Genomic DNA, 6,000 nt, shown 5'->3' on the forward strand with positions numbered 1-6,000 from the left:
GCTTCAAGCAGGAATTAAAAATAGGAAGAAAATACTCAAAAGCACAAGATATTTAATCTTGCCTAAAGATTTAGGACAGCTGTTGCAAAAGTAAAACGAACTGTAGGAACCAGACTGATTAAAAAAATGACTGAGCTAGCACCTAGGTACACTGTAATACTCAACAGTAAATACATCTGACTTAGGAAGGAAGTTACAGTCTCAAACACAGACTAGATACCCTACAAATACAATGCAGTGCACAAAAGATCGAAACTGGTAGTACTCAGGCCGAACTTCATGCAAATTTAGTGTGAATAACTTAAATGCCCAAGAGGCCAAAGCAGTGTTTTGTTTCTCCAAAATTCTTGTTTGCAAATGTTCGATAAATACTCCGGATGAAGACCAGAGTTCTGCATAGCAAATTCATGACCCACAACTGATTTGCTTTTCCTACGCAATTATCAGCTGGCACTTCTCCGTCCTACCCCTGCCCGCCTTCCCAGTATCCAGTAGATCAATAGGAATGAGGACCAAAATGCAAATTTGAAGCGTAAACTAAAACAAGTTTCCATTCAATGACCACAAAGATACTGCACTAACCGCACACAAGAGTATTTTAATGCACTTCTGTTAGCACTGTCCTGCCCTCACAGACTGCGGGATGTAAACCAGGAAAGTTATCCACAGCTCTCATCTCCCAGAATTGCATCAGCTACTTGGGAAGGAAATCACCAGTAGATGTTTTTCCTCCCCATAACACAAGGGAACGTTTCTGTGAAATACGTGCTTTGAGGCAAAAATAAAATTTAAAAAAAGCTCTTTACCAAGGTGTAGGATAGCTAAAACTAACACGAAAAGTACAGTACCATATACTTCTAAATTACATTCTCTGCCCTAGTTACCTTCCTCCTGTTCAAATAAACTGTCTTTAGTCCCTGGATCCCTGCTCAATAGATTAGAGAAGTGCACTCTCAATGGCACTTTCATGAAGACCGTTAAAAAGATAAAGACACAGGAATACTCTTTAGTCCTAGACAACGAGGGACGATAAGCAAGCAGTGCTTACACGCACACTGGATGGAGACCACCCGCCGCTCCAGCCGCGCAGCGGGAGCGATTCCCCGGGGCACGGCCCGGAGCGGGGCCTCACGGAGCGCAGCGAACGTGCGCGGCCACGGCCAAGACACGCGGGACCCCCAGAGCCGTTCTCTCCCGGCCCGGCGGAAAAGCCCGGCGCCGCCAGAGCCGCGGCCATCCCGGAATCCAGCCTCCCGCGCGCGGCTCTGCCCCCGCCCCGGGCCCGCCCCCGCCGCTGCCGCGCCAACACTTCCTGCCCACGCCCAGGGAGCCTCCAACGCGCTCCCTCCCCTGCCGCCGATGGTTCCTGCCCGGCGCGGCGCTCCCCCCTCCCGGCCCCCGGCAGGATGGTTCCTGCCCGGGCCCATCATCTCCAGCCCTTCCCAACAGTCACTCCCTCCCCGCCGCGAAAATACTCGGCCCACAAATATGGCGGCTGACAAAACAGCTCCAGCGGCGCCCTCCCTCCCTCCCCCAGACCGCCGCGCTCGCCTCGCCTCTCCGCCCGCCCGCCGCTGCCCTCCCCCGCAGGCGGCCGTGCCCAGTCCGCCCTGCTCCTTCCCCCATGCCGCTCTCCCGTCCCGCCGCGGCGGGACCCGCCGGCTGCCGGCCCCGCAGCCCCCGCCCGCCCGTCCCCGCCGCCCACCCGGCCCTACTCACGCTGTGGGAGCCGCCGAGGAGCGGCTGACAGACCTCCCGCTCCGCCGCTGCGGCCGACGCTCGGCCGGGTTAATGGCGGAGGCCCCGCCGGTGCTGCCGCCTGGCCCCGCGTCCGGCAGCCGCGGGCGGCCGAGCGGGCGCTACGAGGGCCGCGCTGCCCGCGGCGGTCACCCGGCGCTGGGTGCGGGGCTGCTGCTGCCGCCGGGCGCGGCGCATTCGTGAGGCGCGGCGCGCGTCGCCGTCCGGCTGCGGGCTCGGCGCTCGGCTCCCGGGGCTGAGCGGTTCCCCTCCCCCCGCGGCACAAACAATGCGGCTTCACCACAGCGCTGCGCCGACGGGGGGGAGGAGGAGAGGCGGGCGGGGAGGGAGGGAGCGAGCGAGCGAGGGAAGGGACGTGAGGGCGCCAGGCACCGCCCAGCCCCGCCGCTCCCGCCGCCGCGGGGCGGGACCTGCGCGCCGCCGCTCCCCGCGCCCCCGGCCGGCACCGGCCGCGCTCGGGGCGGGAACGCGCTGGCCCCGCGACCGCCGCGCTCCCGCCCGGACCGGCCGAACCCGAGCCCGAACCCGCCGCGCGTCCCCGGTACAACGTCCCTGGTTCGAACGGCCCAGCGCGGGCGCCAGGGAACGGATGGAGGCGGGACACGGCTCGTTACAAAACCAAGGCTAAAAAGTTGAAGCGACTGGTATTTATTATCTCTTTGGGGGGGGAAGTCCAATCTCAAGATTCCTTAACGTAGAAAATGTGCTTGAAAGTCAGTTCTTTCGTAGTCTCTGGGTCAAGCTGCTGCTTGTAGATTAACTGATAATAGCCTTACATTTTGACAGAGAAAAAGGTTATTTCTGGCTTCCCCTGCGAAGGACACCCTTTGTTAGGTATTATTTTTAGACAGCCATTACAGCCATATTCGAGAACTGAAGGGTTTTACTGGAGTACATTTCTGCAAGGCAGCTGTACCCACATACTTAGAAAACAGTGTTTTAGCTGGCCCAGCCTAACACAGCTGTCTGTGCAGATCATCCAGAACAAGTCCTGCATAAAGTAAAAAGCAAGTGATTTAGAGTAGGTGCGATTCTTTTTATCCATCAGTATTTCACATCCACTCAGCTAAATTGCTGCAAAACAACTTACCAATTCATTGCTATGTTTTCTCCAGAAGTAAGAGGTTTCCTTGCCTCAAAAACCAGTTGGTCCTACAATAAATATTTGACTAGGGAATCAGAAATAGATACACTTGTTATTGCTTGTAGAAAGTTAATTAAGGTTCAGAGAGTTTAAGCAACTAGGCTGTGGAAATCTTGTAGAATATGAAAAGTACTTTCCCAATTCTTTTTGCCTCATCAGGGACTATTTAGCACACTGATCTCTGAACAAAACACAAGCTATTAAAGCAGCTAACACTCGTGCAGTCCACTCAGTGTAGAAATAGATCCTTAGGCTCAGACACACTAAGTACCTTCAACTTCCAATACAAGAAAGTTTGTACAAACTATGGAGGCCATCTGGTAATTTGTGTATTTGCCTGTGAGGAACTACTCTCCAGTTAAATTGTTTTAGTGATTCTGCCACCCGTCTCAGAAGTCTTACAACATGCTGATATAAGTTAGTGTTGTTGCACTGGAATACAACCTGTGATAGAAATGTATTAAAGAGCGAGTATCATACCATACCATACCATGTATATTACTGTGCAGAGTATAAAAATGAATAGAAATAGTGTCAAAAACCTAATAAGATTATGATAAGGAAATACGTTGGTTTATCTTTTAAGGGATAATTCACATGTATCTGCTGTGCAGCTGTACAAATACTTTTTAAGTGGAGACAAGTTTTCTACAGAAACCTTGATGGTGTCCACATTCTAATGTGTCTCTGACACACAGCAAGTCTGGCTTTTTTCACAGCAAGTTGCTTTTTTCTGCCAGGTGGGCTACAGCATTCCCTAGTCCCTGGACATCCCTTTGATAATATGGTATTTCTTATTGGTATTTGCACCATTTGACCAATTTTCTATAATTTCATGCTTCTAGATCCTTCCAATTACACCCAGTAAGAAGGTGCTGTGTGGAGTTTTTGCTCTGGAGCATCCAGGCTAGGACACAGATCTCATGTCATTCCTTCATATAGTATTTCAGAGTAACAGCACAACATCAGGGCACGCTCAACAAAAAGCTCTGTATTTGGAGTCTTAGACTTGTAAATCATTTCTCATTGACCTTATGACAGGCTGCCAGAGCAGGATGCTCAGCCTCTCCATTTTAAGTGTATGTACATTAGCCCATGTAGAATAGCATGCAGTATTGTCTGGGGCATCTGACCAGTCCTCAGCACATGTGCCTATAACCCCAAAGATCTGTTACCTTCCTCTTTTCCACCTCACCTCATGGTTACTCAAAAGAATACAATTCTACTAGCAGATGGTTCAATTTCAAGCCAAAAATAAGAAGCCCTCTGATCCCTAGTGTGATGGCAACAGACCCCTCAGCATCTTTTTTCACACCAGTTCAGCATGTGCAAGGGGCTTCGGTGCCAGTCCTTCAGAATCCTCACGCCCTACCTGGCAGCAAACTGTTAAACAAATTGCCAGTGCTGACTCACTCTACATGGAAAACTTCACAGAAGGAGGATCTTCTGCCTACCAGCTTTCACCTCCACTAGTTGTCAAGCTTTCAACAGAATCACTGCAAGAAAGATCACGCAAAGAAACAATCACTATTTATTTGCCTTGGCATCCTCCTCTATTTTCTCATAGAATCGAACTTCATGTGTCACATTTCTATATTTCTAAAGTGTATCAGCTTTGTTTCACAGATCACTAAAAGCCAACTCAAGACTCACTGCAGCTGTAAATACTGGCAGAGGTACTGACCTACTTTAGATGCAACTTTGTATCCCTCTCAGGGCCTGGACAGCCGGCTGCTGAAGGGACAAGAAAGATTCGGAACTCACTCCTCCGAACCTACAACAACCTGTATTTCAAGAAAGGTTTTAGACTGCCATAACATACACATGTGGGTCTTCTTCCTATCATGATGACAAATCTGCCTAACCTTGCATGTGATACTTTTGTATGGTGCCTTAAGGCAATGTATCACCAGTAAATTTTCAAGTTTGGCTTCTCCATCATACAATTTACACCTTCACAGTCATCTATGAGATACAACATTATTACCATGGTCCTCTCATCCTACACGGGGATGTTTTAGATCTCACTTCATCAGCCACGGTATGTGGCACTGGTAGAATACTCGTGGGCATGACTTCACAAGTTCACAAAGAAAGGTTGGTCCCAAACCTCACAGAAGCCAGAACAGCATTCACCGTGGAAAAGACTGTAACCTTATCAATAGACATATTACAGCAGTGTGCTCACATGATTTCAGCTGTATATTTTCAGTCCGTGGGGTGGTGGTGCAGAATCACTCTGCATCTTCTGGGGGATCTTTGCAAATTTTTGTATTTACAGAAAAATACACATTATCACTGCTCCATCTCCTAGTCATCATTGGTATCTTGTATGAAAGACTGGTATATCGTACTAGACTGAGTGGGATATATGGTTCAAAGTCCTGGATGACCATCCTGGAATGAAGACCAAATTTTTTGCTTCAAATATATAAAAGTGTTGATCCATTTCACTCCTACTTGTTTACTGAATATATTCCTTGTTCTCTGGTTAGGAAGAATTGTCTGGATTTTCCTTCTCACTCCTCTGATCTGGAAGTTTTAGCTGTATTATGACAAAAGGGGGAATAAAATTAAATATTGTGTATATAACATTCACTAACTGCTATGGAATCAAGGATTTTTTGTTTCTTACAGCCTCAGTAACTCTTACTTCCTGTACATACCACCTTTTTCATTCTCACAGCCAAAGCAGTTCTTTGTTTATGAATTGCTAAGACCCTTTAGTCTGACCCTTCAGAACAGCTCATGTCGATCCAAACGAACAGTCTTCACCAAAACACAAGTTTAAAAACACTGGGAGCTGTGTCAGTGCCTTTTATGGTACTGAGGAAGGTCCAGAGACCTTTTATCCTCAGAGCTCCACCAGAAGTGACGCTTGATCAGGGTGCTTGCTAAGAAATACCTCTGTAAGCTGCATCTGCTAAGCAGTCCTATGGAATGTTATCTATAGATAAGCTTGAAGATCATTTGACAGCGTGGTCTTCATAGTAAAGCTGCTAAGCAAAGGCCCTCACCCCATTTCCTTTTAAGCATTTGTTGGAACTACTGCTCCGGGTCACCTACTGCAAGAAGAGGTGTGTATCCTGTCCCTTGCT

At 48.9% G+C, this 6,000-nt stretch overlaps 1 protein-coding gene across 4 annotated transcripts in view; it reads right to left on the bottom strand.

Annotated features, from left to right (window-relative positions):
• BRD1 (bromodomain containing 1) overlaps positions 1 to 1,799 on the bottom strand; it is a 61,427-nt gene extending 59,628 nt beyond the window's left edge. For all 4 annotated transcript variants that reach the window (XM_054272155.1, XM_054272147.1, XM_054272138.1 and 1 more), the window contains exon 1: positions 1,720 to 1,799. The gene's annotated coding sequence lies outside the window, so the exon portion shown is untranslated. The remainder of the gene's footprint in view (positions 1 to 1,719) is intronic.
• Between the last annotated feature and the right edge of the window lie 4,201 nt (positions 1,800 to 6,000).

The sequence above is a fragment of the Melozone crissalis genome, unplaced genomic scaffold (assembly GCF_028551555.1).
Source record: "Melozone crissalis strain CALT ecotype California unplaced genomic scaffold, PUWL_Pcris_2 ptg000004l_1, whole genome shotgun sequence".
Lineage (NCBI taxonomy): Eukaryota > Metazoa > Chordata > Aves > Passeriformes > Passerellidae > Melozone > Melozone crissalis.